This window comes from Podarcis tiliguerta (assembly GCF_965153285.1).
Source record: "Podarcis tiliguerta genome assembly, chromosome: 12".
Classification (NCBI taxonomy): domain Eukaryota; kingdom Metazoa; phylum Chordata; class Lepidosauria; order Squamata; family Lacertidae; genus Podarcis; species Podarcis tiliguerta.
The window spans coordinates 40,426,011-40,438,800 of NC_139545.1; the positions used below are offsets into that span (position 1 = coordinate 40,426,011).

Consider the following 12,790-nt stretch of genomic DNA (forward strand, 5'->3'; position numbering starts at 1 on the left):
ACAGAGAAAATGCATTCAGATTATCTTCTGTTTCTACTGGAGGAGCTAATTCGGAGCCTGCTGCTGCCTAGAATTTATCTTCAATAAACAATGAATTCTCCGTCTGGGAAGAAGACACTAAAATCATCACCTATTTGTAAAGGGTAATTACCATTTCTTCTAAGCAGACACTAATGTTTATTGTTAGTATCAACAATCTACATGCAAGAGTCTAGATTTCAAAGAAAGCAGATGGTAAAAGGACTCTTCAGAAAACTAGAGTGAAATAGAGTTCATATGTGTTTGCAAGACTTATCTGTTGCCTTTCTGAAGACAGCATGATTGTATAAAGCTTGGCTACACAGAAAAATAGAAAAGAAGCCAGTCAGAGGAAAATAAAAGCAGAAAAAGGGATCTTGTCTGGTTTAATCATGTTGTAAAGAGACCCACCCACTGTAGTGTTTGCAAGTTTATAAATCATCCACAGACTGGATTAGAAGGAACAAACTTTACAGAGTAGTGCCCTGCTACCAAAAGCACATACTAACCCATATAATATTGGACTACAGCTCCCATCATCCCCAGCTGGCATGGTCATTAGCCAGAGATGATGAGAGCTGTAATCCAACAACATCTGGAGGGCACCAAGTTGATTATCCCTGGCCCAGCCCTCGTGAAAAGGAAGAGAGCAGGAATCTGTAGGCTGAGCTGTATTTAAAGGGACATCCTGTTTTCCATCATGAGAGAATGGTGGCCATTTTGGTTGCCGTGATCCCAAGCAAATTCACCAAGCAACCCCCGAAAAGCACTTTTGGGGGCCGCAATCTCAGGGCTTTTTTGGGTGGGGGAACTGTGATACAAAATTGCGCAAGATCACATCAAACAAAATGGCCACTGTGCTTTCACAATAAAAAAATGAGAAGGCTACGTTTGGGAAGACGGCGCCCCAGATTTTGGCTTCAAAGCATTGGAAAGTATGCAGTGGGCAGGGGAAGAATGTCTGCCTCAAGAAATGTCTGTTTTAGAGATCTAGATGGGGACCTAACAAAAGCACTGGCTCATGTTCTTCAAGATCTTTGTTCTGAGGTAATGGGTGCTCAATTTGTATTTGTAAACACACCCACACAAACACCCACACAGACTCCTTTTTAGAAAGACGCTTTTGTGGCACAGTTTGACCGAATGCTGCTTAACTTTCCTCCTCAGTTTACTGAGCTGTCGAGGCACGAAAGGGAAAGATGGCCATTGAAATATTACTGTCATGCTGCACAAGAAAACAGGAAGATAAATCACCTTCTGTGTCCTGGTTGCCCAGGGCAACTCCTAATGGATGGGCCTACTCAGGTAAAATCTTACTGCCTTGTCTTTTTTAAAAAAAATTCCAAACTTAAGATGTACTGCCAGATGAAGGGGCTAAACACATGTAGCACTTCACTCAAAAATGTGTACGTCCCGCTCTCTTGGATTTTCATCATTCAGAAATGCTAAAAGGCCCCAGGAAGGCCACCAGAATCCCTTCTGTCTCTCTCACTCCCTCAAGCTGAGAACGGGGCCAGGGCTCATTAAATGCTGCTGTCAGTAGGCCTGGATCCCGTCCCCACACAGCGCCAAGTGATTTTAACCAGGTACACAGAATTAAGATGAGTTCAGAAGTTCAGGGAGTTGGGACTTGGCAAGTCACCGCCAGGTACAGAGCAAAGCGGCATCCGTTTTGGGGATGTTTGTTTGAGGTTATTGGAGGGAGCGATCGGTGGGGATTCGACAAGAGAAGAACTGATTTGCGTGACCCATTTTTGAGTTTTGACCCTCTCAATTTTTTTGTGCGGTAAAGAAGTTGGGATTGGAAAGCTCTGTATGGTGGCATCACAAGCTACCACATCCTAGAAAGCAAAACACTGTGTGAAAATGGTAGGGTGAATCACATCCTGTGGCCTTCAGGCACGTTGGTGACACCCACACACCATGGCTTCCCCTAAATAATCCTGGGAACTGTAGTTTATACCCCACAGAGCTACAATTCCCAGCGCCCTTAACACATACAGTTTCCGGGCTTCTTTGGGGGGAAGCCATAGGCATGGGGCGGATGTGATCTAGGAATTGTTCACTGTGCTTGTTGGGCACTGCAAGGAAGACACAGTCTGCACATCCTCAAATCACTTCACGCTTTATCACCTCTCTGGTCTGAGGCCTAATACTGAAAGCATTTTCTAGTACTAAGCACTGATGATTCCTTACTCAAACTCATCTCCAATAACAAATGGAGAGTACAATTCCTTTCAAAACAGAAGTCTGCATTTCACTATTGCCCTACCTCACAAAATATAGAGAAACCTGTAAACAAAAAAGAGGGGGCAATCAAGCAGGTTTAAACATTGCATTTTTATGCCACATTCCAATAATCTCAGGGCAGCGTACATATCCCTCCTATTATCCTCACATCCCTCCTGCAAGGTAGCCACTAGACTGAGGTCACCTGTGAGTTTTGTGACTGCCGTCCTCCCCCCACCGCAGCCACTGTAACACACCACCATGAAAACATTGGTGCTTATATGCTTCACAAGTTTCTTCAACCTCTAGAAGACTGTACAGTGGTACCTCAGGTTAAGTACTTAATTCGTTCCGGAGGTCCGTACTTAACCTGAAACTGTTCTTAACCTGAAGCACCACTTTAGCTAATGGGGCCTCCCGCTGCTGCTGCGCCACTGGAGCCCGATTTCTGTTCTCATCCTGAAGCAAAGTTATTAACTCGAGGTACTATTTCTGGGTTAGCGGAGTCTGTAACCTGAAGCGTATGTAACCCGGGGTACCACTGTACTTTGAAGAATCTTTTCTGCTCGGTACCTTATGCTCTCAAATGGCAACATCATAATGAGGCACCATTTCATATACAACGAACATACCTTTCCCTTATAAAATCATGCATGCATCAGTGATGTTATATATTACTCCCTCACAAAAACAAACCTGAGCATCTGGCTTAAGCTTGCAAACCCAGGAAATTTGATGGCTGAAATTACAGCTGTGGGCCTTCTCTTGGTGCAGTTAAATAGACCACTGTATCATAATGTTGAGGATATTAGAGATGTATATTATTTCTTCTAACATTCCACAAGATTTTTGGAGGGTGGAAACAGGGCAGTGTTGTTTTATAGTACCACAACTATATTTCTTTGGGGCCTGTGGTAACTTTGATGGACTCAAACATGCTCTGCATTTCTATGTAGTTACCATTCTTGCCAACTATGCAGCATTTTACAGAGTTCTCCTTGAAATTCAGCATGTTCCCCACTTAGGTTGAAATGCCATGCAAAAACATAGGCTGCGATCCTAACCCCACTTGCTTGGGGGTAAGCCCCACTGAATTCAATAGGGTTTACTTCCCAGTAGGATTGTTAGGATTTCTGTTAGTCAATCGGTGCAAGTCAAGTAGTTTAGTACTTCTTGTAGTTTAGTCTCTTTCTCTTGTTATGAATTCACCCAGAGCTTTTAATGCTGAACTGACACTGAGGTCTATGTGAGTTTTGTGCTATTTAATTCTTTGCTGTTAAATAGCTGTAGCTCATTTTACCCTTGATGAGAAGAGTCCTGGTTTCACTCTGCTTTGCTTCTTTACTGTTCTGAATTGTGTGCTATACTGTACAACCTGTGTGTACGCCTTGCGATTTGTTTCCTTATCTGTAACCTGGCAATGTGAAAATACATAGTGGGCAGTTATCATAGTGGGCAAAATGAAGGCTTGTGCTTTCTGGGAGAGGGATAATATCTATTTCCATTTGGCTTTTTAACAGTGAGGTCTCGTGCAAAGGTGATAAAGAAATCTTGAACAAGACCCCTGTATTATTATTTTTATCAGTCCAATGTATGTGTGCTGCAGTTAATGTATTCCAGGTAAACCCCACGTTTTTCATATGGACAATATCTACTGTGTTCTGGGTATTACTTTGGCATACAACAACTGGCATTATGTTTGGTATCGGGGGCTGCTGGAAACGAAATGGGTAAGTTGTGTTTCAGTGATAATCAAAGGAAACGGAAGTAGGGAAGTGTTGAAAGAGACCACCTACGAAATGCACATGACAAAACGCCCGCTTACAAATGTGCTAATGAACTTCCAAACCAACAATGACTGTGGATGTTTAATATCTTATCTTTACTTACTGGATTTTCCATGGTAAGTAATTACAGTCAAACCTCGGTTTTCGAATGCCTCGGCTGCCAAACGTTTCCGAATGCCGAAAACCCAGAAGTGAATGCTTCCATTTTCAAATGCGCCTCAGAAGTTGAACGGCTTCTGAGGTGTGTTTCTTAAATTTCCCCATTGAACTTGCTGGCAGCCCTTTGATCCTTGCTTTTCAAATGTTTCGGGATTCAAACAGACTTCCAGAACGGATTACGTTCGAAAACTGAGGTTCCACTGTATCTAAATTAAATATATATAAAAAAGTAAAATCTGGTGTTTTGATGACAGTGGCATCACGTGGATGCTACAAAAGGAAGTTATGGACCTGAGCAACATCAATTCCAAAATACACTCATGTTTGGAAGCTCCTTTATCAGTGGCAGGTATAAATATTCTGAGCAAAGAAATAGTCTTTTCCTGAATTAATCCTGGGATGGACAAGGCATGAACTCTAGCAAGCTCTTCTATACTAATAAACTTGTTAGTTCTGCAGTGACTAAAAATGTGGCGGCTTTCCCATGGAGAATAACAAAGTACGCTGGCTTGCAAAGTACGGTATGTTTTCACTTTGTGTCTTTGGTGGAATTAGGTTATGGTTCACAGAGTTCCATAAATATTCTCATTTAGTTATGCATGGAATAATTTATATATTTCATGTAGTTCCATTTCTAGCCTGCCCCATCCCTAGGACTTCGAGTGGGTCATAGTTTTAAAATAACAGCACCAGATAAAAATCAGACCCCCTTCCGAAACACCAAACAAATTTTTTGCTAACAGCTTAATCCTGCTCACCAAAAGCCAATAGAAAAGGTTTACGTTGCTTCTGAAAAAAGGTTGAGGTTTACCTTTGGCTGGGTACTCCTCCAAATGTTATGCATTTCCTACAAAGCAGCTTTTATATGTAGTAAAGTAGATGAAATATATGTGAATGGTGACCTTTCCTATCTGGTTTCCCCCATTTCATACGGGGAAGTGCTTTCAGGTCTGGAAATGCGGAGCATTTGAAACAGCCCAGAGTCTTCTAAGGAAGAGAGTTCTCCTGGGGCAGTGTTTGAAGTGTTGCTCTACAACTATATGAAAATGGCAAGTTGTCACTAGTCTCTGACTAACAGAAATGAAACAGAGGTCTCTTCCACATATTGAGGGAAGTGCCTGCCCCCTCAGTGGAAGCACAATTGACTTTTGTGCTTTTGTTGCAATGTGTGAAGTGGAAACTTGTGTATCTCCCACACAGGAAGCACAAAAAAGAAGAAGCATGACACTTCTAGATAACCTGTTTATTGAGAATTCATCCTGATTTGTTTGCAGGGAGACCAGATGACACTGGCTTTTTGATGAACATTTATTCTGACGATCATACATCCCACACTTTCCTGTCACATTTCTCATTGCAAACAGTTCTATTTTGGAGTAAGTGGGTTTGTTGTGCAAGAGGACAAAATTGCGCAAATTTTGCCAGTATGTGATTGAATCACCGCCCCCCCCCCCCAATAGTGACAGTTTGGAAGCACTGCAAGAGTGCGTCTTATGATCTGTTTTGTTGCATGTAGTACAAAAGCGTCCCCAGAAATAAGCCTAGCTAGTATCACCTGGTGAAATGAGACCTGCGAGAAAGAAACAAATCCCACTGTCTCTCTCCTTTGGAGAGAAGATTCATTTATTTCATTTCTTAATGTATATTTTTGTATAGGTACATAGGTAAAGGTACCCCTGACTATTAGGTCCAGTCACGGACGACTCTGGGGTGCGGCGCTCATATCACTCTATAGGCCGAGGGAGCCGGCATTTGTCCGCAGACAGTTTCTGGGTCATGTGGCCAGCATGACTAAGCCGCTTCTGGCGAACCAGAGCAGCGCATGGAAATCCGTTTACCTTCCCGCCAGAGCGGAACCTATTTATCTACTTGCACTTTGACGTGCTTTTGAACTGCTAGATAGGCAGGAGCTGGGACCGAACAACGGGAGTTTACCCCATTGTGGGATTTGAACCGCCGACCTTCTGATCAGCAAGCCCTAGGCTCTGTGGTTTAGACCACAGCGCCACCTGTGTCCCTTATAGGAGTATAGCAGAAGTCAATTACGGTAATTCAATAATTTCTTGCCATGTTTCTAAATGTGGAAATATTTTGTGGTGATGGGATGTTTTTGCTCTCCTCTTTTTTATATTGCTAAATAAGCAATCCCTTTTGATGCTCATTTCTCTGAGAAGATGTTTGATCCTTATCACTCCACTCCCTTATCACTCCGCTTTCATTACATAATTCCAGTGTTCATTCCTGACAGATATTCTGCATAGGTATCCCAGAATCAAGAATTCTAGAGTGCACGAAAACACAAACCATTTCTACAGTACATCAAAATAAAAGCAGTTTATTTACTGATTTCATTTATTAAAAAGTGTCTGTACTTTTTAATGAGCAAAACATCAGCTTTGAAACATCAGCTTTGAAAGGAGTGTTTTGGTTTGTTGGTTAGTTGGTTGGTTGGTTAGTTTTGTATTTCTGAGTCAAATACATATTTAAAGCAAATTCGCCTGCTTACATAGAAAACTGCAACCTACTTCAGAGCAGTTTTGTGATATCCCCCACAATTTCCTTGTGATGAATTTTAAACACCATATGGTTAGGACCAACATTCTTTTCTAAAAGTCTCACTTAAAACAAAAATATTTTCCTTCGGCAGAAAGTAGATACTTAATAGTGTACTTATCAAAATAGATTGATACCTGAGCCTTCAGCTCTTAATTAAGCAAAACACACTGGGTGGTTTCTTTTTCTGAAATTCTGCGTTGAGAAGAACAGAAGGAAGACTGTTTTTGTTTGGTATTCATTTCTCACCACGCTTTTTTCAGTTCCTAGTTAAATATTGGAAGCTATATTATATCTCATGGGAAGGGACTACAGTATTGCAGTGCCAGCGTTTTGCCTTAGAGAAGCAGGATGAATCAATTTCTGAAAAGGGGGAGAAGCTTACATTACAAGTTTAGAAGAGTGGGCCACGATCCACAGATACCAGTCTGCTCATGCAACTTCCCCAGTCCCCTGGCACCAGAACCCCCAGGAATGTACCACAGCCACACAGTACTAACACTCAGGCAGCTTCATCCTGTCAAATGCCAAACACACAGAGACCCACAATGTCACCCCTAAGGCTGCCTAACTGGTCAGGGGAATTACAAGACCACAAACCAATGACTTTCCGTTCCTCTAATAAATCCACATGCACCAACTGCAACCACTGCCGAGACATAAACGGGAAGCCATTGTCCAGGGGCTGTGTGCATGTGTGAAAGAAGGAGGCATAATAGAATTTATTTGTTTGTTTCTTATGCTTTAAACTTGTTTTTAACTTTTTGTGGTTTCACTGTCTGGTTTTATGTTTTCCTATTGTTGCAAACTGCTGTGAAACATGTTTCTGATACAGCGGTGTATAATCCCCCCCCCCTAAATAAATGAATATAAATAATTTGAGGAACCTTACCTTTTATGCTGAACCAGGTAACAAATCAGCATGGGGATTGTGGAAAGCACGAATGGTGAACTTCAGGTGCAGGGTCAAATGCAGCCTTCCAGGCCTCTCTACTTGGCCTGTAGGAGCCAGCCACACGCGCACACACACACACTCACATACACACACACACAGGCTTTCAGGGCCTCACATGGTAATATGGGGATATGTGTGGCTGACATTGCCTTGCATCCCTCCCCATATCTGTTTCCACTAAGCTCAATGAAACAGACACATGCCATGACATCCAATCCAATTTGCTGGTGGCCAGGAAATTCTTAATATAAGGCAACACAACATCACATATTTTACACGACATGCTGGGGAGATAACATGGAGGTGCAGGCTGGTCACCTCCTCATGTGCCTCTTTTCTATTTCACTAGGCCTATGCAGGGATTAAGAGTTTACCCTCTTAATTTTATTGATGCACATTTTAAACCTTTTTGCATTAAAATTATTTTAGCCTTTTATGCTTTTATTGCATGGTTTTTGTTTTTGAAAAAAAAAATCATTTAATGTTGTAAACCACTTTGATATATTTTTAATCATTTAGTGGTCTAGAAATATTTTTATAAATAAATAATGATAATAACTTCTATGCAGGTCCTAAGTCTTCAAGAGTTATAGCAACCAGCCAGGTTGTATTTTACCTCCAGTTCATTATCCATGAAGGCAGTGTCTGCTAGTTCAGCAAAGAAAGAACTTTATTTTGGAAAGTTCTGATGTCATTAGTGCTATTTAAAGAGGCAAATGGTGGCTAGATGATAGTGTCTGGGTTACCCCAGTTTTTTGGCTTATTTAAAATGCCGATGTATCAAATAATCTACTGGGACAAAAGCAGGAAGGAAGGAAGCAAGCATAAAAATAAGCTGCCACTGATGGAGGAGAATGAAACTCTTTGAGATAATGACTACCCCTAAGCAAATTATTCAGTGGCTTAATACATTATCCTACAAAACTGAGATATTGACATGGATATGATGTTGACAAATTCATTGGTGCTCGTGAAACTTCAAACCATTTGAGCAGAGGGCTCTGGAAAATAACATGGCTGGAATTGTGCTAATGAACACATAACTCTGGTGCCAAATGATACCTGCTGTGGAATTTGAAGAGTCAGAACTTCCAGTTTAACATGACTTTGGAGGAAAATGTAAAAAGTGTGGGTGGTTTCCCCGTTAAATATTTGGAAGCAGGGCTTTCTGTGACAAGGAAATGCTCCCCACCCAGTGTGACTTTCCTCCCATTCTCTTCATCCTTCAATCTGTTTAACTGCCTCCCCTGCTCCTGGTCAGCCTCCTCCTTTGAAGAGTGCTAGATAATGCTTTCAATATGCCATGATCTGTAGCCAAGGTTTGCTGATCAGGGTTTGTTGTAGCAAAAGGAACCAGGATCCCGGGTTCAGATGTAACACTCAGCCTGATATCAGTTCTTTTCCTTCCAGTGCAAATATGATCGTGGTAGAATGTTATCTCTCGTTTATCACAGGGATGGGGTATCTCAGGCCCAGGAACCCACTGTGGCCCTCCAGGTCTCTCCATCTGATCCTTGGAGCTCTCCAAAGGCCACACCCCCTATTCTCAGGCCACACCCCTCACTGGCCCTGCTTTACATCCTGCCTGGCTGGAATTCATCCTTGAACTCTGATAATGCCTCTCACTTGCCTAGGTGGAGGTTAGAGAGATGCTTGTGTGTAGAAAATAGCCTATAGCGCAAGGGTAAAATTTACATTAGTTGCTCTGCTTACTTTTGTCCCCAACTCCACACTACTGTTCTGTGGTCTCTGGAAGGTTCCTCACCTCTGGTTTACCATGGTGTCCAATTGAGGCCTTTATCTATCTATGCCTGCCAAATATAATATTCCTATTCTTAATTAAAACTGACGTTGTGCTGCAAATCAGTGGGTGTGCCTGGTCTTTGATTGCTTGGAAAACAAGACTTATCCCATCTCTGCTAGCATCCCACATAGCTGTGAAACAATATGTCAGAATGTGGGTGTGAGGCACCTATCATCTTGTTCTGGTGATTAATCTTGCTAGCCCATAAACTAGAGAAATTCTATATTTGGTTTCAAGTTCCATTCTGTTCCTCATTCCAGGCGAGGGAACTAAAGTCAATGGAAGGCATGTCTAGAAAAACTCTATGCCACTTTCTCTCCACCTTAGCTGGTATTTCCTACCTGACACCTGAGTTTTCACCGACCCATTTTGAAAACATGTCTAATAATTCCACGCTGTAAAGAAATCATTGTGAAAAGCTGAAACACAAATATAAAGATTAATATGTCCAAGCTTCTTTTTGCGCAGGTGCCTCTATGGGTCTACTCTGGTTGGAAAAGCGTTCAAATTTATCTGAGTGAGGGCCAAGCCAGAAGAGGCACTAGAGATCCACGATTGGACCTTCTGACCTTTTATTTAAGAACATTAGAAGAGCCTGCTAGATCCATCCAAAAGCCCATCTGGTGAGAAAGCATTTTGTTATAGTATATAACAGTATTAGTTATAGTATATATAGTATTGTATATGTTCAGTACAGTTTTTATATGTTCCATATGTTGGGTTTATTTTATCAAGTTTACTAATCACATCCTTATTATTTATGACTACCTAATTTGTTATACTAAATTCTTCTTAGCAGATACTTGTTAACATGCATAGGATTTCAGGTTTTATCCCAACTTGTTTCATAATTACCTTGCGTGTTGGGGTAGAATTCCTGTTTCCTCAAGTAAGTCCCAAAACAGGATAGGAGCACAATAGCACTATGCCTTCCTGGGATTCCCAGCAAATAATAATAATAATAATAATAATAATAATAATAATACAGTGGTACCTCGGGTTAAGAACTTAATTCATTCTGGAGGTCCGTTCTTAACCTGAAACTGTTTTTAACCTGAGGTACCACTTTAGCTAATGGGGCCTCCCGCTGCCGCCGCGCGATTTCTGTTCTCATCCTGAAGCAAAGTTCTAAACCTGAGGTACTATTTCTGGGTTAGCATAGTCTGTAACCTGAAGCATCTGTAACCTGAGGTACCACTGTAATGGCATTCAGGAGCATACAGCATCCAATGGTGAAAATAGAGCATAGCCATCCTGGCTAGTATTCATAGATAGCCTAATCCTGCAGGAGCCAGGGACGTGTGTCTGTTTCTGTAATGCTTTCCTCCTTTAGCCATTTCCTCAGTCTACACACCCTTGCTCCCCGCTGCTACTTGCCTTGACTTGGACAACAGACAAGTATCATTATACTTAATGGAATAAAACAGCTTCAGAGGGCTGTTTAGTATTGGAAAGCAATATAGGGGTTAAGGGCTAACTCCCTGTTCCCTTGCACTGTGACACTGTTCCAACTAAGATGCTGCTTTCAAATGAGAAAGGGAAAGGCAGGGGACCCCGTTAAACAGCTCCCTGCTGGAGTTTCCCCTTTGCCCTCTAAGAAACTGAGCAACAAATTCCTCTGGCCACTAGGTGGAGTAAAAGGGCAGCTGAGGCTTTGCGCTGAAATTTCTTTAACAGTTTTGCGATGATAATTAAATAGATTTGAGCCCTTCACTTAATTGGAGCACGCTCTTTGAAATCTCAAAGGAGCTCTATGTGTGTTAGGCTTAAATACTAGCAAAGGACTGGCTCTTCTCCACCATGTCGTTTTCACAAGAGTAAAGGGTATTAGTCTTGACATGCTGGCCTGATTCCAGGGTAGGTAATTGCAGCCTATTCAGCCTTTTTAAATCCCCCTTGTGGTTTCAATGGGATTTGCTGTCCTTTCCTTCTTACACTGGTAGCAGAGCATTCTGGCATCTGTGCTCTGCCTGTGACTAAAGAGATGCTTGCATTTTAGGGGCGGGCAAAACAATGCCCCACCATGAGCGGTTTTTCATAGGACTTGCTTATTTATTTATAGATCTGGATTTTGCTCTCAATGGAACTAAACCCGACTGTTTTTGTTTCAAAGGACGGATTAAAGTTGATCCTCGCTTTCGTTGTGTGTGTTCCTCACACTGCTCCCTCAAATTCATGTATGTGTGTGTGTTTTTTTATTTGTTTATTTTTTTAAAGCATTCATCTTAGGAAGACAGGGTGCTATTAATGGCCATGATTTTTAACAATTGCTTCTGAGGTGTGTACAGAAGCCCAAAGCTGTATTGCCATGAAATAGCGTGACATCAGGCATGTATTATCTTAAGCCTGGGATCTAATCCAGATGTTCCAAACTAGTTTTGCAGGAACAATTTCATCCTTGCATTTAATTAGGTCTGTAATTATTTCTGGTACACATGTCTGTGTTAAGACATGTTAGCTGCTTCCTTCCTCTTGCAAGTCAGAGATCTTGCCTACATTCTAGCATTCAAATGCAGAAGCCTAATAGGTGCATTTGTAGCAATGTGCCCTTTTAGGGCCTGTCCACACAACCGCTTGGCCCAAAGCCCTTTGCCCTAGTCACATTGTGCCTATGGGAGCAATGACACTCTTGAGTCCCCCCCCCCCATCACCCACCTGCCTGCAACTCAGCCTTTACAATTATGGACAAATCTCCCAAATTATGAGCAAGCCACGAAGGAAATATTCAATTGGTGACATACAAAACACCCTGTTGTGCATTTCTGCACGGTCAAGGGATCTCCCCAGCCAAAGGAATGCACATGGCACATCAAAGAAAATATTTGCAGCCATTTCTGCAGCTCTGGGTTCCTATGCACATCTATCAGCTATTTCCAGGTCTGTGCTCTATGGAGCAGTTGCAGCAACAGAGGACCATCCCCCCCTCCACCCGTTTATGTATTTTCCCCTGGCAGGTTGTACGCACGCAGCCAGAGGCTGTGCCTGCATGGAAGCTTCCCCCGCTCATTCCTTTTCAATCCCCTCCTGGTTCAGGGAGACAGCAGTGCAGGAGAGGGTGGGGAAGCACCAGCCGCTTCACTTGCCTGACCTGCCTTTTCCACCTCTTCTTCTGACCCACCCTGTGCTCCAGCCTCTAGCTCTGAAGCTTCCCCAGCCTCCAACTCTTCTCTTCTGGCCGGTACAATCCCCCCCCATCACTGCCCCCCTCTCCCAAGTCAGACTCTGCCCCTCTTTCCGCAGTGCACACTCGTCAGCATCCTGCCAGTCCCTGACATGCGCTGAGTT

The 12,790-nt window shown here is 42.5% G+C and overlaps 1 protein-coding gene across 3 annotated transcripts in view; it reads left to right on the forward strand.

Moving 5' to 3' along the window:
* Positions 1–567: 567 nt before the first annotated feature.
* Positions 568–12,790, forward strand: part of JCAD (junctional cadherin 5 associated) — a 67,532-nt gene continuing 55,309 nt past the window's right edge. Inside the window, exons 1-3 of one of the 3 annotated variants that reach the window (XM_083406078.1) lie at positions 568–1,065; positions 1,186–1,323; positions 9,974–10,128. The gene's annotated coding sequence lies outside the window, so the exon portion shown is untranslated. Of the gene's footprint in view, positions 1,066–1,185; positions 1,324–1,611; positions 1,667–9,973; positions 10,129–12,790 lie in introns of those variants that run through there. The other 2 variants (XM_083406079.1, XM_083406080.1) reach the window with 2 other exon arrangements.